At 48.6% G+C, this 18,468-nt stretch overlaps 2 pseudogenes across 1 annotated transcript in view; both read right to left on the bottom strand.

Moving 5' to 3' along the window:
• Positions 1–2,212: 2,212 nt before the first annotated feature.
• Positions 2,213–18,468, bottom strand: part of LOC144299601 (immunoglobulin lambda variable 1-40 pseudogene) — a 36,163-nt pseudogene continuing 19,907 nt past the window's right edge. The window contains exons 2-3 of the transcript XR_013366284.1: positions 4,512–4,846; positions 2,213–2,314 (exon numbers count right to left, since the gene is read on the bottom strand). The product of XR_013366284.1 is annotated as an immunoglobulin lambda variable 1-40 pseudogene (transcript). The remainder of the gene's footprint in view (positions 2,315–4,511; positions 4,847–18,468) is intronic.
• On the bottom strand, positions 16,890–17,480 carry LOC144299542 (ATP synthase peripheral stalk subunit d, mitochondrial pseudogene; annotated as a pseudogene).

Here is an 18,468-nt window from a genome sequence, read left to right as displayed (position 1 = left end):
ATGACCAAGTGGGATTTAATCGGGGAATTCAAGGTTGGTTCAACAATCATACAACAATAAACGTGATACATCACATCAACAAGAGAAAAAACAAGTATCATATGATCCTCTCATTAGATGCAGAGAAAGCATTTGACAAAATACAGCATTCATTCCTGATCCAAACTCTTCATAGTGTAGGGATGGAGGGAACATTCCCCAGCATCTTGAAAGCCATCTACGAAAATCCCACAGCAAATATCATTCTCAATGGGGAAATACTGAGAGCCTTTCCCCTAAGATCAGGAACAAGACAGGGATGTCCGCTCTCACCACTGTTCTTTAAGATAGTACTAGAAGTCCTAGCCTCAGCAATCAGGCAACAAAAAGAAATAAAACGCACTCAAATTGGCAAAGAGTATGTCAAGCACTCCCTCTTTGCAGATGACATAATACTGTACGTATAAACCCAAATGATTCCACCCCAAGGTTGTGAAACTCATACAGCAATTTGGCAAGGTGGCAGGATACAAAATCAATGCCCAGAAATCAGTGGCATTTCTATACACTAACAATGAGACTGTAGAAAGAGAAATTAAGGAGTCATTCTCTTCAGAGAGTTGGAAAAAAAAATCTTAAGATTTTTGTGGAATCAGAAAAGACCCCAAATAGCCAGGGATCCCTAAATTTAAATGAAACATTTCTCTTTCTCCCTTGCAAAGGCTACACATTATTTTATTTTTTTAAAGACTTTATTTATGGGATCCCTGGGTGGTGCAGCGGTTTGGCGCCTGCCTTTGGCTCAGGGTGTGATCCTGGAGACCTGGATCAAATCCCACGTCGGGGTCCTGGTGCGTGGAGCCTGCTTCTCCCTCTGCCTGTGTCTCTGCCTCTCTCTCTCTCTCTGTGTGTGTGACTATTATAAAAAAAGACATATTTATTTATTTATTTATTTATTTATTTATTTATTTATTTATGAGAGACACAGAGAGAGAGAGAGAGAGGCAGAGACACAGGCAGAGGGAGAAGCAGGCTCCGTGCAGGGAGCCTGATGCGGGACTCGATCCCAGGTCTCCAGGATCAGGCCCCAAGCTGAAGGCAGGTGCTAAACCACTGAGCCACCTAGGCTGCCCTCTACATTATTTTTATTCAAAATTAAGAGAGTAGTTAAACAAGATCTAACAAGAGTCAGGAAAGTTAATTTGTGATGCAAAGTGGGGCAAAGTATGGGAAAAAAAAAAAATATATATATATATATAAACTCTACTTTTATTTCACAGGATTATATACCACTCATTGAAGAAGCCCTGGGAATTGTGTACTCAAATGGATGGTGCATTGGACTCTAAAATGAGAAGGAAAAAACAAACACAAAGAAACAACAACCACTAAACAAAGTGTGAGGTCCTTGAGGTGAGCTCCCAGGGCAGCTTACATATTTGACCCAGAGACAGGATTTTATGTTAAATACAGTACCTCCAGACAGTTTGGTTTCTCAAATCTGGACTCACTGCCAGTTTCCACTGGGGAACGTACACTGGTTATTGGAGAAATCTCTGTTATGGAGGGAGGCTCGTCATGAAATTCATCTATTTAATTACCTTTCTCCTTTGGAGGCAAGAGGCAGGCCCTGGGCTGGGATCAGCAGCAAGTGACACTCGGTGTTGAAAATATGCATCTAGAGGGGCCTGACTGACTCAGTCAGTAGAGGGTGGGACTCTAGATTTTGAGCTTGTAAGCATGAGCCCTACCTGGGTGTGGAGATTACTGAATAATTAAATCATAAAAGAAAAAATGAAAATAAACATATATGTGTAACATTTTCTAAAACATAATATGATGGTATGTGCTGTCATAGGGATGGTTTTCTACTTCTGTTCTACACGTTTGATAAGGGAAAATACTTGAGTCGATTCCTTTTCATTATAACCTGAACTTGATCCTGATTTTCTCTAGCTTCCTAGGATCTCTGGGTACAAATCTGAAAACTAGCATGTTGATTTTTCTCCCACCTTTGGAAGTGCATTCATTTTTTTAAATTTATTTATTTATGATAGTCACACACAGAGAGAGAGAGAGAGAGAGGCAGAGACATAGAGGGAGAAGCAGGCTCCATGCACCGGAAGCCCGACGTGGGATTCGATCCCGGGTCTCCAGGATCTCGCCCTGGGCCAAAGGCAGGCGCTAAACCGCTGCACCACCCAGGGATCCCTGGAAGTGCATTCAAACTGCCCTATATCCTGAAGTCCTGAAAAGTAAATGTGAATCCAACGATAGAACCTTCAGAGAAGTCACCAAAGCAGCTCATGTAGAGGTGGTTTTCATGCCAGTAGATCTATGGGACAGACAGAGATCACCAGACACATTTGAACTACAAACCAGGAAAGTCTGTCAGATTGTCACAGACTTCTGTCACTCTACCTGAAGACGACATGAGCTTGACATCAAGAAATCTTCTCCACTGGTTGCCCTCAGAACTCAGCAACTGCCTACAATTTCATTTGATCATTTACCATCCTTTTCCCCCCCTACAAATGCTTCTTGTTTAATACCTGATTTCTTGACTTTGAGAATGCACCTCCATCAACCCCTTCTGAAATGAGTTTAAATAAACTGGCCTATCGTCAGGAGAGGGTCAACAAAATGAACAATCTGCTAGCACAAGTTTTAACACATGTATCCTTGGGAAATTTCAGAGAAGAGAGGGAACTGGCTAAAGATAGGCTGCCCCAGATTGAACCCCATTGGCATGAACATTAGTTTCACTTTAAACAAACGAAACTCAGCAGATTTAGGAAAAGCTCTTTAATCCCCCCAAACTGCCAGCTTGTACCAGGAAGAGAGCTATTACCAGGCTCCCTCTTTACCTAAGTCATGTATCTACACAGCAGGACAACCTCTCTTTTCCAAACAACTCCTCTCACCTTCCCTCTAATGCACTTTCTCCTCTTTGGTTATCAGACCCCTGCCCCTCTCCTTCACTCACATATGTGTCATGGTGCCTGACTGTCTTTGGAATTCTCCACGTCTGTGTGGATACCCACTATGTAGGCTATGAAATTTGATTTTCTCTTGTTAATCTGCCAAATGTCAATTAGATTCTTATTAAAACAGAGGGGCCTGAAGAGCACAGGAAATACTTACCTCCACAGCAACAGGCACTGGTGAAGTTTCATCAAGGTCAGTCAAGAGTAACCAGAGATGTGCATCACTAGGACTCCTGATCAACATTTCCCTGGATCAGGGGCTGATCCTATATCCTGGAAACATGATGTAGACGTCATCCTGCATCAGATATGGATCCTCACACTGTCCTAGCTGGTGGAGGCTCCTCCCCACACTGATCCCAAGAAACCCACCTCCTTCCCCTCCTTCCAACTCTCATCCCAGTCCTGGCTTCCTCTATGTCATGAGGACTCTGACTTTCCTCATCATCATCCCCTTGTTCAGAACTCCTAGTCTGACTGGGACAGAGTCCATACGCCTGCCACGTCCCCCCTACATGCTCACGCCCTGCTCCATCACTATCCGGACAGGACTGGGGTGTCATTGTGGGACATCACATTCTGGGGTTCCCTGGGAACTCCTCCAATGCTCCAACTCCACCCCACCAAGCTCACCCAACCTCAGTATCCAGGGACAAGCTTTCCTTATTATACGTATTCTGTGTCCTCTCTCTTCCCCCAGACACTGTCAGCTCCTTGATCATGGGGACTCTGCCATGTTCACTAGTGTCCCACATCCCTAGGCTCACATGGGGCACATAAAAGGTGTTCAGTATGTGGTGTGAATGCACACTGTAAGGACAGTGCTCCATCCTCAGTCAGACGCAGGTGGACTCTGTGTCTCCTGTTCTGTCCTGACTTGTCACAGTGATACAGGATTGCCGATCCCAATGGCCAAGAACAAATTCTCAAGATATATAATGGTGGTAACAAGTGATTTTATTATAGCAGGAACAGGACCTGTGGGCAGAAAGCTGCACTGGGATTGTGAGGAGGGACTGATGATATGCTTTTTAATAAGTGGAGGTCGGGGATAGTGTAAAACGCTAAGGAATTTGGAAGCAAGGCTTTCAGGACCTTCATGATCTAGCTGCTGTTAAGGTGAGGTTATTCTCAATATTTACTAAAGATAAACATTAAGGCACGAAGGCAGCCATGAGTTCCTTGAGCAACTCACTCTCTGCATATATGTCAGGTCTCTAACAGTGGGCTGCAGGCTGTAGGACATTTAATTTAATCTACATTTTCTTGTCTTTCTTTCTTCATCAACAGACTGTGAACAGAGCATCATGCTCCTGACAACAAGGAATTTTTCCTCAATATGAGAAAACCATAGAATATGTTTGAGCCAAAGACAGGGTGCAGGGGCTGAAGTGAAGAGAATCAGGATCATTTTGGAGCCAAAGTTCCCTCACGTTGACCACAGACTGCAGTTTACACCAAACAAAGGGGGAAGCTGAATTGGCCAAACAGTGGGTGTTGCAAAGCAAAATTCATTTCTGGGGGGAGAGCAGGTTTGTGTCTCACTTCCTTCCTGGCCCAGAGCACTGTGTGACCATCGAGGTTGTCATCTAAGGACTGGCAGTAATAATCAGCCTCGTCCTCATCCTGGAGCCCAGTGATGGCCAGTGTGGCTGAATTGCCAGAGCTGAAGCCAGAGAATCGATCTGGGACCCCCGAGGGTCGATTGCTATCACCATAGATGATAGTTTCAGGGGACTTTCCTGGGAGCTGCTGGTACCATTGTACAGCATAACCACTGCCGATTTGGGTGCTATTTCCAGTACAAGAGATGGTGACCGTCTGTCCCAGGGCCGCAGACACTGAGGGCAGCGGAGTCAGCACAGCCTGGGCCCAGGACACTGCAACAGGGAGAGACACAGAGAGGGTGATGCTGGGGCCTGGAGACAAGAGGAGGAAGCATGTCCCCACATGTCCTCCCAGGGCCCTTCCAATGTCCCCACATCCAGTCACCTGTGCAGTGAGCGAGGAGTGTGAGGAGGAGAGGGGACCAGGCCATCGTGGAGGTCATTACTGATCCTGCCTTCAGTGTTCCCACAGATGAGCAGAGCCTCTTCTCATCTCTCACTTCCCCTCTTCATCTTCTCTGGGAGGGATGGCCCATCCATGCAGATGAGACCCTGGCATTTGACACCCACCTGGCCTTGGGTCAGGTCCCTCTGCCTGAGATGACAGGGGCATGGGCAAGGGAGGGGCTGTGTAAGGCCAGAGAGCTGTGATCTCTGAGCAGAGGGCACAAGCAGTGCCAGGTGGCAGGTCCCAACTCTGATCACCCTGACTCTTCAGAAATGGAACCGGAATGCACCCTGGTGTCCAGACGCAGAGGCACCACTGTGTGACAAGGTGACCAGGGCCCACATCTCCTGCTTCCCCAAATCTTTGCCTACTGTTCCTTGCATTAGGGCTGCATCAGGGCCAGGCCAGTCCCCGTATGCCAGCTCACATTACTTCAGGGCTCACTATTTGCTCCACTGGGAATCTTCAGAGAGAGTTTGTCCACAACTCCCTTGACCATTCCTGGTCAGGGTGAAGGTGGTATCTCTTACACAAAATCCTCTTAGAGTTCAGAATCCAGTCCAGAGCAGTGACACATCTGCATGGGCACACAGCCCCTGCTATGCAGGATGCTGGAACTTTCCTCTAATGAGGCTTCTCGGATTTCCAGAGTTATCTTCCCCTGAGTTCTGCACAGCACTGAGGACATGGGGACAAAATTACAAACAGAGCTTCTTGGACAAAGGGATTTGGAGACAGACCACAGCTTGAGCCTCTGCAACTTGTGTCCAGCATGTTCAGGATAGAACATTATTCGTGAACCCCCCATGACTACAGGCATGGGTTTTTCCTCCCCAAGGTCCCCTCGACCCAGATTTTTGTCAAACTTCCCACGTGTGATTGGAGGAGAGTTGGTGCTGAGGGGAATGATGCCCCTGAGCTCACAGGTCCTGTGGCGCTGGGATGGGTCACAAGACTTTGCATCAGAGTGTGGCCTGGTTGGATGTGGCAGTTGGGTGACTGAGGGAGTGACAGCCCAGGCAGACAGCACAGGGAGGGGTATCCCACATCCCAGTGGCCTTGTGCTCCGTGGGGGCAGCCCTGAGGCTGAGGTCCCAGGATGAATGGAATGATCAGGCTCAGACACTGAATGGTGCCAAGAGATGCTCAGAGACTGAGCTGCTCATGGGGCCGGACACTCCCCCTGCGTATACTGAGCATCAGGCTCACCCCAGAGGAACAGGCTTAGTGCACATCCAGGCTGTCCTGGTGACAGGACCCCAGTCACACTAGATGTCACCAGTGTTTCTTGTTGAAGAAGCTTCTGTCTCCCAGAGATTGAGGCTCTGAGAATGGCTGACTGAGGACAGGATGGCTCTGGAGGGATTCAGAAGCCTGGAAACTGCAGCATCCAGGATGCTATTCACTCAGGCAGATGAAAGAACTGTGCGTGTGTGTGTGTGTGTGTGTGTGTATGAGAGAGAGAGAGAGGGAGAGAGAGAGAGAGAGAGAAAGATAGAGAGACAGTCAGGCAGAGGGAGAAGCAGGCTCCATACAGGGAGCCTGACTGGATCCCAGGACTCCAGGGTCCCACCCTGGGTTGAAGGAGGGGCTAAAACCCTGAACCACAGGGGATGACTTGAAAAGTTTGTTAGCCAAGAGGACTGCTGTGAGAGCAAACGCTTAACAATCCACTGAATCAGGAGTCTAGGACCTGTTGAGTGACAAGAAATCTGTCCATTCCTTATCTCCGCAGACACTACACCTACCTCTCTAGGGTTTCCAGGTGTCATGGAGCGCAGGACAGGGGTGAGACCCAGCCTCTTCCTTCTTACCCCACAACTCAGCCACACCCAAAGTCCCCTGAGTTTCTCTGGTGTCCACCAGGAGTGAGAAAACATACTGCTGTGAGTTTTGTGTCTGTGTATGTGAAGAAACGATACAGCCTGGGACTGTTTCTATGGTAGAAAATGTTTCTGTGGTGGATCTACTTTCCACAGAATTCTCAGAATGAAAGTCTGGAGCCCAAGAAAAAAAATGACTTATCTTAAAATATGCAGGCAAACCTTTGTCTATGGATTCCTCCAGGATTCCCCATGAGTGAGGGCATCGGATAATTCTGAAGTAGGTAAAAATCATTACATCCATGTGCAAATACCTAAAAGTAGATAAACACATCCTTTTCAAGAAATGTAATAATTTTACTTTCATATTAAATACAATGGAGTAGGGAGTGCATCTAGGAGGTGCAGGTCATTGAGCATCAACTCTTGTTTTTGCTGATGTCCTAATCCCAGGATAGTGAGCTCGAGCCCTGCACAGAGCTCTGCACTGAGCCCAGAGTCTGCTTGAGCCTCCTTCCCTCCTCTGCCTGCCCACAACCCCCCAATGCATGCCCTATCTCTATATAAAAATAAAGAAACCTCTAAAAATATTAAGACTGACTAGGAGTGCTGGGTTAAAAAAAATGGAGCCTAGATCTTAGAGCAGGAATGAGAATGTCAGGAGATTCTTGCAACTCTATTTTCTTATCATTCTCCTCCAAGAGTTGGACCCCTCAGACTAGAAACTACAGCAAGATCATTTCTGGTTTTCTCTGAAATCCTGGTGGAGACATAGCTCAGACCTGAGGAGCCAGAGGGAGAGACCAAAGCCAAAGGACAGAGGAACAGAGGGGAGAAGAGAAGAGAGGGGGTGTTGTCGGGCATAGCCAGCAGGATCTGGTCCAAGTTCCCATGGAGATGGTTCTGAGAAAGGAGACTGTGTCTGTGACCAGCGTTATGGTCAGTGTATCCCCTGTGGATATAACAGTAGTGACACAAGGTCACACTCTATAGAATGAGATGATAGAACTGAGTGTGGAAGAATGTTTGGAGTCTGCACGTTCAGGTGGAGCACGGTGTTTCATCCTGTTCATCTTCTCCATATTGAGAGGGGAGGTGCCTTGGGCTCTTTTACATTATATGTCTGTGTCTCCTGGAATGTTCCAATTTCTCTTGGTCTATGCGCTTTACTGGAATGTTTCTGTTTCCTGTGGAAGCATAGATCATCGTGCAGCAGAGCCCACCCTGCTCAGTCTCTCCAGATAAGTTTCTTCCTGAATGGGGGTTCAGAGACAAGATCCTTGGGTCCAGAGATTTGTCTCACTCCCCCCTTATCTGAGACCCTGTGAGTATCTTGTCAAGGAGGACAAGCTGACAAAGTCCGTGGAAGAAAGTCAGGCTGTAGCCTGGAAGCTCAGTCAAGGCTGTGCTAGCTCACAACTCAGGGCTTCTGCCAGAGAGCTTGTCCTATATTAACTCCCATTTTGCTTCTCTTCACTCCACAAAAGGTAAATTCTACATTCACAACAGCCTCACAGGCAAAGGGTTTTGCATCAAATGATCAGATTCCTCCTCCCTAGACATCCAAGCCATACTCCTCCACCCAGGACTATTGCAAAGCTCCACTGTGTACCAGAGGAGAGGAGGCCACAAGCAGGCACTGGGGGATCAGGAACAGGACCCCAGAGGATGACCATGGTCCTGAGTGGTGTCAGCTGTAGGAAGCCACATCCACAGGACTACTTCAACCAGTGTCCCTGGAGCAGGGTCAGGGTTTTTACAACATTTCAGGACCCCAAAACCCCCATTCCTAACCACAACTCTGATGTCACAACTGAGGGTCAAGTCCACAGCTATGGGCCATGAATTCCTCTTGGGCCTGGTTCTCACCCAGCATCCCCACAGCCTAGTGTCTCATACCTGGGATTCAATGAGCCTTGGCCTGTTCTGAGAGCAGAGGCCTGGTAGAGAAGAGGAGGTTTCTGCTCTGACAGCTGGAAGGGCAGAGTCCACCCTGAGTAGGACTTTCAAACTGCTGGGATTGTCATTTGTTCTGAATATTTTTTTTTAAATTTTTTTTTAAATTTTTATTTATTTATGATAGTTACAGAGAGAGAGAGAGCGAGAGGCAGAGACACAGGCAGAGGGAGAAGCAGGCTCCATGCACCGGGAGCCCGATGTGGGATTCGATCCCGGGTCTCCAGGATCGCGCCCTGGGCCAAAGGCAGGCGCCAAACCGCTGCGCCACCCAGGGATCCCTGTTCTGAATATTAAAATAATAAAAGTAGACGTTCTATGGGAAGAGAAAAGGACCACCATGACAACAGGATCTAATTTTTCTTTTATTTGTGTATTTTTTATTGGAGTTCGATTTGCCAACATATACCACAATAACACCCAGTGCTCATCCTGTGAACTGCCCCCCTCAGTGCCCGTCCTCCAGTCACCCCCAACCCCCACCCACCTCCCTTTTCAACACCACTTTTTCGTTTCCCAGAGTTAGGAGTCTCTCATGTTCTGTCTCCCTGTCTGGTATTTCCCACTCATTTTCTCTCCTGTCCCCTATAACCCCATTTACTATTTTACATTCCCAAATGAATGAGATCATATCATGTTTCTCCTTCTCTAGTTGACTTGCTTCACTCACCATAATACCCTTCAGTTCCATCCACATCGAAGCAAATGGTGGGTATTTGCCATTTCTAATGGCTGAGGAATATTCCATTGTATACATAGACCACAGCTTCTTTAGCCATTCATCTTTCAATGGACACTGAGGCTAATTTTTCAATTTGGATCACTAACAATATTTCTGTATCTATTTCTTCTCAGTTTTTATTTCTTCTGTGTCTTCAGAAATGTGTAAATAGAAAACTAGGAGGAAGGATATTGTGACCCAAAATCTACTTCCAGGAAAATTAGTGTGTATTCAAGTTATCTTAAATTGGGAGACAAAGTCCAAGGCCATAGGCAGGCTGAGGTGTTGCCCCTCATCCTCTTCTGTGTGTGTCCTTGTGACCAGGACCACTGAGCCAGATTGTAGAGTAAGAGTCATTCTTATCCTCACCCTGCAGCCCAGAGATGAGCAGAGGCGCTGCTTTGGCTGAGGTGTCTTCAGATCCAGAACAGGGCTGGGGATTTTGAGCCCTGGTGCTTATCTGAGTCTGAGTAGAAACTCAGGAGATATGGGGGGAAGGGGACTCCCTGGCTTCTGTTGGAACCAGTATATGTAGCAGCCGCCAACAATGAAGCCACTGCTCATGGTTCATGTGAGTCTGGCTGTTGTTCTTGGAGGTGCAGAGGGAGGTGGGGGAACAGCTGGGCCATCCCTGGCTGGGACAGGGAAACTGTAGATACACAAACTCCCAGGAGGTGGGGAATTTTTGGTGGTAGTTTCCAGGGGATGTTAATATCGAGGAAGGTCCCCCAGAAGACAGATGATGTCCCTTCCTGGGAAGAAAGACAAGAAATGGAGGAGGAGAGGAGTCCAGGCAATGTTGACAAATCCCCTGTCCCAAGAATGGAGCTGCACTCTGTTAAGCTTGTCTAATTCTCCCTACAGTCTCCCGGCAAATGACAGTGCACTTTATGCAAATTGTCACCCCTTCCAGTCTCTCTCTGACTCCATCTGGTCAGTAATTCAGGAAAACAGGGGACAGAGGATGCTGAAGGCAGGGACTGCTCAGAGTGGACATAGGAAAGATGGAGGGAGCATCTGTGGGAAACGCTCAGGACCCTGCCCAGGAGACTCTGCCAGGCCCTTAGGGAACCAGGCTGTTGGGTCTCACCAGGGGCCCAGAGTGCAGCTCGGCCTCTGCCCAGCTGTGAGGCCAGGGGGGCTCCCCCAGGTGGGAGGGTCCCCTTGCAGGGCCCAGGGGATGCACATTGCCCTTTGCTGATTACATGTCCCTTTCAGGGTCCTCAGTGTCCTGAAGGTATCATCCAGAGCTGTGATCCCAGCACTCACCAGTGACCTGAAGGACTGGGTGGAGCACCCTGCATGGTCTGCTGTAAAGAACATGGATACAGCGTCTGTGATTTGAGAGCTTCCCACATGGAGGGAAGAGTCCTTACAAAATAAGCACTCCTGTGAGAGGGGGAATGTCTACAAAACATAAATCCTGCAAAAGACTGAGCCTATCCTAACCCATGGAACATTTAGGGAGCTCCTCATGGGACGGCCTTTCATATTAATCTCAAGAGAGGAGTGGCAGTGTTCTGCACAAAGAGTCATCGAGAAAATATTAAAATATTAAAACAATGCATAAAGATCTTCAAACCATGATGGGAGGTGGTGATTTAACAAAAGCATCACCACCTGGTGAAACTGTGGCCCCGGGGGATAGGAGGGGGGACAGAACAGGGCAGGACTGAAGATAACCAGGTGTCAGGGCAGAGCACATGAAGCAGGAGCACAGCCAGAGGGGATGCTGGTGGCTGTGGTCCCAGGAGAAGGCGGGGAGGGAAGCGGGAAAGAGGACTGTGTGAACTGGGGTCTCTGCTATGCCAGGCCCTTCAGAGGTGCTGCTGTCACGGCAGGGGAGCCTCAGGTAGGGAGAGGCTTCTCTGAGCATGTAGGAGTAGAAGATCTGGGGAAGGAGCACAAACACTGAATTCCTAGCTCAGAAATGGGAGACCCTGACCTTGAGCGTCAGGATCAGTGCCCATAGACTGAGGCAGGTATGCAGCCCTGGTGAGCAGGCCCTGTGGTGTATGTGTCGTGTAGGGGGACAGGAGCCTAGATTGGTACCCTGGACCCCTTCCCTGGGTACGGGACAGGGGACAGATGTCCAGGAGGCAGCGTCCCTCAGTCCAGGCTGGCTCAGGGGGCCTTCCTTGCATCATCCCTGCAGTGTGTGGTGATGTTAGTCTTCCCCTCTGCTCCAGGTCCCCAGAGGTGAGCCAGGTGTCAATGATAAGACATATGCTCCTCCTCGTCTCCCGCATAAAAATGTTCCAGGAGGGTTGAGGCCAGTGACCATGTGTTGGGGGTTTGCAGACCTTTACAGCCCAGCAGAATGAGGAGTCATGGAGGAACATGACCTGAATGTCCAAGGTCAGGCTGAAGTGCCCGGGATATGGGGGTCATGAAGAAATGGGGTGGAGAACCCCAACCTCTGCCTTGAAATGCACATCCCCAGGATACCAGCCACAGGGCAGCAGAGCTTGGGAATCTTTCTCAACCTTTCAGCCCCCAGAGGGAGGAAAGTATCATCTTGGTCACTGCTCCCCACCCCCCAGGTCCTCTCCTGGTGCCTGTAATGTAACCCCTCTGAGCTCAGGGTTTCTGAGGCTGACAGCAGGTGGGACCTGGGCCCAGACTCAGGCAAGGGATGCACAGCATCCCATGGAGCTGAGGGACAGGCTTCCAGGCTCCTGCTGCCCCAGTCCTGGTCCACAATGGCTGAGATCAGGGAAGAGGATTGCAGAGCAGAGCCCTCTGCCTCCAGTGCTGTGGGTCCCCAAACCTTGTGCATGGAGGACAGGCCATACCCAGGTCCCACCCACCCTCCTGAGGCTGCACCTAATGACTCCAAATGGCTCAGAACCCCCTGCTGTGGCTCCTTCCTGGCGACTGTCTCCTACTGTCCCCACTGCTCCACTGCTTCTCCAGGATTAGAGTGAGGCTTGGGGTCAGGACCATCCCCAGGGCAGGGAGCACATGGACAAAGACATCAGGGATGCTGCCCCCATGGACTCCAAGGTGGGTCCTCGAGGCCTGGTCTCTGTCTCTCTCTGTCTCTGTCTCTCACCCCAGCTCCTCTGTCAGCTGAGCCTCTGTCCACTCTCCTGGGGGGGAGGATACAAGCTCGCTCTGTCTCTACGATGACCTCTGTCTGTGGCCCCAGGTGTGTGCTGTAATTTGCAGGTTCATAAATAATCAACCATTAGTTTTCAAACTATTCAGTGTTGTAGCTGTATCCAGTGTCCTAGGGCAATCGTCTCCAGAACCATAAGGGCGGGTCCGATCTCCACACTTGCTATGGAGAGGTTGAGACTCTCACAACACAGGACCTTCTGTTCCTGAAGGGACAACGATGTCTACCATCACCTATGACCTTGGACGTTACGGTTCAATTCCAGGCCCGGCCCTGACACATGACAAGGACTGAGCCCTCAACCAAGGGGACACACTCTGTCATCCTAAGGGGCTCACGTGCAGTTTCCTTGCTCCCTTTTCAAATTTCCTGTTCACACTCCCTGAGGTCTCCACCTTCCTGTCCTCCCCCTTTGGGGACAAGGGTCACACCTCCTTGGGGAAGTGGATGAGATGATATTCCCTGTGAGCTGTCATGGACCCCAGACTTCTAGAAGACATTCTCTGCCTGCATGAAGGAGCTGTCACTCTGGGGTACAGTTTACTGAGCTGTGACAACACAGCACTGGGGTGCGGCTGCCTTCACAGTGCCATGTAGGAGAGTGACATCACCTCGAATAGAGTCGCCTAACACACTACCCCTCCTCCTTCCTCCACCTGCTGTCAATAACTGGCCTCCTTGCCACCTCTAGATACCCACATCTTCCAAATTACAATTAAATTCCCATGATGTGGAATTTAGCCTTTTATGTGTTATTCATCCTGAAGAAATATGCAGTTAATATTCATGCATGTTTTTGAACTTAAGAACTTATTTCTTTATTTTTTTATTTATTTTTTATTGGTGTTCAATTTACTAACATACAGAATAACACCCAGTGCCCGTCACCCATTCACTCCCACCCCCCGCCCTCCTCCCCTTCTACCACCCCTAGTTCATTTCCCAGAGTTAGCAGTCTTTACGTTCTGTCTCCCTTTCTGATATTTCCCACACATTTCTTCTCCCTTCCCTTATATTCCCTTTCACTATTATTTATATTCCCCAAATGAATGAGAACATATAATGTTTGTCCTTCTCCGACTGACTTACTTCACTCAGCATAATACCCTCCAGTTCCATCCACGTTGAAGCAAATGGTGGGTATTTGTCATTTCTAATAGCTGAGTAATATTCCATTGTATACATAAACCACATCTTCTTTATCCATTCATCTTTCGTTGGACACCGAGGCTCCTTCCACAGTTTGGCTATCGTGGCCATTGCTGCTATAAACATCGGGGTGCAGGTGTCCCAGCGTTTCATTGCATTTGTATCTTTGGGGTAAATCCCCAACAGTGCAATTGCTGGGTCGTAGGGCAGGTCTATTTTTAACTGTTTGAGGAATCTCCACACAGTTTTCCCGAGTGGCTGCACCAGTTCACATTCCCACCAACAGTGTATGAGGGTTCCCTTTTCTCCGCATCCTCTCCAACATTTGTTGTTTCCTGCCTTGTTAATTTTCCCCATTCTCACTGGTGTGAGGTGATATCTCATCCTGAAGAAATATGCAGTTAATATTCATGCATGTTTTTGAACTTAAGAACTTATTTCTTTAAATGTTGACTACTATCACACTCTACGACTATACATCAGGTTGGAGTAAATCTTCGTTACTTCAAGTCTGGATATTTCATAAAAAGCTGGTATAAAAATCAGTGTGTATATTTTTTATTGCTTTCAGGGGTGCTAATTATGAATAAAGTTTCCATAAACATTCACGTGGGAATTTTTCTCTAGAAAGCTTTTTTTTTACCTTTTATATTTCTGAGTGTGGCATTGATTTATGTGTTCCTTGCAATCATCAAATAATAAGAAGAAATCATCACCTGGTTGAAGATAAGGCAATAATGTTGCCAGCTGTAAAAAAAGCTGACATGTGCATCAGCAGAACAGGGATGGGGATGAAGGACCATGATAGCTTCGTGGCCTAAGAGTGTTTCTTTTACTGAGAAATCAGAAGATGACAAGTGAATGTACTCTAGCCTAAAAGAACCAGTCCCTGATCCCAAAGGCAAAACTTTCTCATTCCTTTGACACCCTCTGTGCACAATGGGCTACTCTGAGATACTCTGAGGTCAGAGATGATGAAGCAGGTGCCATTTCCAGGAGGTCCCCAAGATGCACTTGTGTTCAGGGCATCAACTGAAGAATGAGCAGAAACCCAGGGGAATCCTAAGCAGGCAGCTGCTGGGGCGCTCACTCACTTTGCAGATGGGTAAGTGGGTTTTTGTCTCACTTCCCCACACGCCTGGAGTACTGTGCCACCACTGAGACTGCTGTCATAGGATGAGCAGTAATAATCGGCTTCATCCTCAGCCTGGAGCCCAGAGATGGTCAGGGTTGCTGTGCTGCCTGACCTGGAGCCAGAGAATCGATCAGGGACCCCCAAGGGTCGGCTACTACTATCATAGATGAGGGTTCTGGGGCTTGTTCCTGGGAGCTGCTGGTACCAGCCCACATAATTGCCATAACCAACATTGGAGCTGCTTCCAGTGCAGGAGATGGTGACCCTCTGGCCCAGGGACCCAGACACTGAGGCCGGCTGAGTCAGCACAGACTGGGCCCAGGACCCTGCAAGAAGGAGAGAATAGACAGGGTGATGCTGGAGTCTGGATTGCATATGTCCTCCCAGGGCCCCTCGCCCTGTCTCACATCCAGTCACCTGCGCAGTGAGCGAGGAGGGTGAGGATGAGAGGGAACCAGCCCATGGTGGAGGTCATCACAGATCCTGTCTTCAGTGGCCCCTCAGCTGAGCAGAGCCTCCCCTCATCTCTCCCTTCTCCTCTTCATCCTCTGAGACAGGGAGGGGCTCTTCCATGCAAATGAGACCCCGGCTCTCTGACCCCTCCCTGGTTCTGGGTCAGTTCCCTCTGCCTGAGCATGTCAGGGGGGGTGGGCAGAGGAGGGGCTTGGGGCTGGTGTGCGGTTCAGGAGGTCCCAGCTGTGAGCCCTGAGCAGAGGTCACAGTCAGTGCCAGGTGGTGTTCCCAGCTCTGATCCAGCCTGAGCCCTCAGAAATAAGTCTCAACTGTGTTCTGGCATCCTGACACCACCTCACCCTGCATGACATGGGGATCAGTTGGCCATGGGACACAGGTCCTGTCTCCAGAGCTCTGACCACTCTCCTCCTATGATCTGGACGAGTCTCCCCACATGTGGTCTCCCCTGAATGTGGCATAGATTTTAGGCTACACTCTCATTTCTTGGTGTGAGGGACTCCTGAGTCACTCAGGGGTTAAGTGTCTGTCTTTGGCTCAGGGTATGATCCTGGAGTCCTGGGATCAAGCCCCCCATCAGGATCTGTGCAGGGAGCCTGCTTCTCCCTCTGCCTATGTCACTGCCTCTCTCTCCATCTCTGTGTTTCTACCACAAATCCCTTGGATTTTCATGGGCCACTCAGGACTGAGGTGGTGTCTACACCAATTTGTCTGACATCACTGTCACATCCAGTGGAATGAAGGGTCGCCGTGTACAAGTGGCCTCCTCTGCACAGGATGCTTAGAACTTCCTCCTATATGATGACCCTGGTTGCAGCCCTCTCCTTCTCTCAATTTCCTGAAATACTGAAGACCCAGGGAGCTAGATTTTCCAGGTTGTATGTGGAAGGCCTCGTGTGCTTTCCTGGAAAGGTTACACACTGAACATCGTTGTCATCTTTCACTGTTTTCACCTTTTTTAAAATTTTTTTAAATTTATTTATGATTGTCAGAGAGAGAGAGAGAGAGAGAGAGAGGCAGAAACATAGGCAGAGGGAGAAGCAGACTCCATGCACTGGGAGCCTGACGTGGGATTCGATCCCGGGTCTCCAAGATCGCGCCCTGGGCCAAAGGCAGGCGCTAAACCGCTGCGCCACTCAGGGATCCCTTCACCTGTTTTAAACATTAGTTCTCCCCACCCCATGGGCAAGAACTCCCTCCTAGAGTCTGTCCTCCCCGCATATGGACACAGGTCTGCAGGAGCCCTGCCATTTGAGGTTGTCTGTGTGCCACTGACCTCAGAGCACAAGAGGCAGACCTGCAGGGTGTTTTAGCAGGAAGATGTGACAGCTGGAGAATTTCTGGCAAGAATCCAGAGGAAGAGATTGCGTATTGGTCACTCCCTAGACCAACTGTACACATAAATTGGATGAATGTTCTTTTTTTCCATATCATTATTTTTAATATCCAACATTTATAATATGAGGACCAGGGCTTTCTCCTCAACTCAAGTTTATAAATTTTCAACTGGCTTGTGAAGTCAATAGGGATACTTCTTGTCTAATTTGGTTTCTGGGAAGACTTCATTCAGATCCTCAATGGTCATTTGATCAAATGGAATGATGTTCTTTATCATCTCCAGCTCTTTTTCATATTCTTCAATCCTGGCCTTTGAGAGGGATAAAAACTCAGCACAGCTCTTCACATCTTCTTTATCCTCAGCATCCACCTGGACAGTGTATTTATCCTCTGGCACAGGAAACTTCAGGGCATTAAACTTCTTCTCAAAGTCACCTACCAAGCCAACCTTTGCCACATTGGCCTTGTAGTAAGCCCAGTCGGTAGCAGGTGGTTTCTCAGGAAGAGTAGCCAACCTGGAGGTAAGCATCTCATTCCAGGATTTCAGGGAGTTGGCAATGGCCTTCTGGTTTCAGGGTATGATCTCCACAAAAGGTACCCAGTCAATGGTTTTTAGAGCAAGTTTTTGCCCAGCCATCTTGAGATCCTTCACCGACCTCATCAGCCCACAGTCCTGAATGTTCTTTTTAAGAAAATCTTCTCAATGTGCATTGACTAAGACTCAATGATGATGTCACTGTGAAGACACAGGCGGAATTACGAGTATATTGTTCACAGATCTGTGCTGACTGCATGGAAAATAACGATGGAAGTGGCATTGAAAATCTCAGTGCAGTTGCACTTGGTGGCTCAGTGATCGAGCATCTACCTTTGGCTCAGGTCATTATTCCAGGGTACTGGGACCAAGACCTGCATCAGGCCCCCTGCAAGGGCCCTGCTTCACCCTCTGACTCTGTCTCTGCCTCTCTCTATGTGTCTAATGAATAAATAAATAAAACTTTTTTTAAAAAAGAATGACTTCGTCTTTCATTTAAATAGACATTTAGAAACATTTTATAGAATCATTTGTCTCTTTTTTTAACCTTATGATTATATCATGGGTCTGTTCATGCAGGCAGGAAAATCTGAAGGGGTGCCCATGAGTCCCCATGAGGACCCTTGTTGTATGAATTTCACAGCTATCTGAGTGACCTGCATTGGCCGAGGTGTCTTTGAAGCCAGAGTAGTGGCTGGGGACACTGGGGCCCTGGTGAGTCTCAGTAGACCATCAGCAGGTACTCAGGAGGCCTCCTGGCTGCTGGAAGCAGCATATGGTCACCGCTGCAGCCACTGCTCAGTGTGCAGGTGAGTCTGGCTGTTGATCCCAGGGATGCAGAGAGGGAGGGCGGCTGGGTCAGCACAGGCAGGGATGGGGAACCTGCAGACACATTCACGGGTGATGGATCAGAGGCCAGACTGAATTTCCTCAAATCTCTAAGCTAGACCAGCAGACGTAGGTTGACAGTGGCTCTGTGTCCCTGAGGTCACTCCTGACCTGTGCACTGACAGAGTTGAATGAACATTAAAGATCACAGGTCAGGGTGACAAAGTCCCTGGTCCCCTCCATGGGCTGGGCTGCCCCACGCCTCCTCTTCTACTCCCCCCTCTACCAGAAGGGCTGTCCATGCACATAGGCTCCACCCACTCACTGCCCAGCCCCTCCCTGGGCCCTGATCCTGGAGCTTTGCTCACAC

The sequence above is a fragment of the Canis aureus genome, chromosome 27 (genome assembly GCF_053574225.1).
Source record: "Canis aureus isolate CA01 chromosome 27, VMU_Caureus_v.1.0, whole genome shotgun sequence".
NCBI lineage: Eukaryota > Metazoa > Chordata > Mammalia > Carnivora > Canidae > Canis > Canis aureus.
Note: the sequence above shows the minus strand (reverse complement) of the source record. Positions and strands in the feature narration are given on the sequence as shown.